This window comes from Phocoena sinus, chromosome 11, assembly GCF_008692025.1.
Source record: "Phocoena sinus isolate mPhoSin1 chromosome 11, mPhoSin1.pri, whole genome shotgun sequence".
NCBI classification, from domain to species: Eukaryota; Metazoa; Chordata; class Mammalia; order Artiodactyla; family Phocoenidae; genus Phocoena; species Phocoena sinus.
The window spans coordinates 82,259,398-82,259,809 of NC_045773.1; positions in this window are offsets into that span (position 1 = coordinate 82,259,398).

The window sequence follows — 412 nt, forward strand, 5'->3', positions numbered from 1 at the left end:
GGCGGCCAGCCACGAGGTTTCACAAAAGCTCCCAAATGCCTACAATCATCGCTCTTGAGATGCGCCATTCATTCCAGCAGCCACAAGTCGCTAAGAGATGGCAGAAAACAAAACAAAACAAAACAAAACGGACAGCAAGCCCTGACCAAACCAAAAGCAAGGTCTTTCAGGGGCGGGCGAGCGCAACACAAAGTAGAAATTAGGCTGAGGGATTTTCATTAGGCGCCGGTTCTGACCAAGTAGTTTAAGCACCGCCCTTTCCAGTTTGCTGAAAACGTGGGCGGGGCTTCGGGTCTGGAACCTCCCTGAAGAGACGCAGCTGGCTTGAGCGGTTCCCAACCAGGTCCGATATACCACTATATAAAACACCGCCTTTTCGAATTGGAGCATCGTGTTCGATTGAATTGCTGAG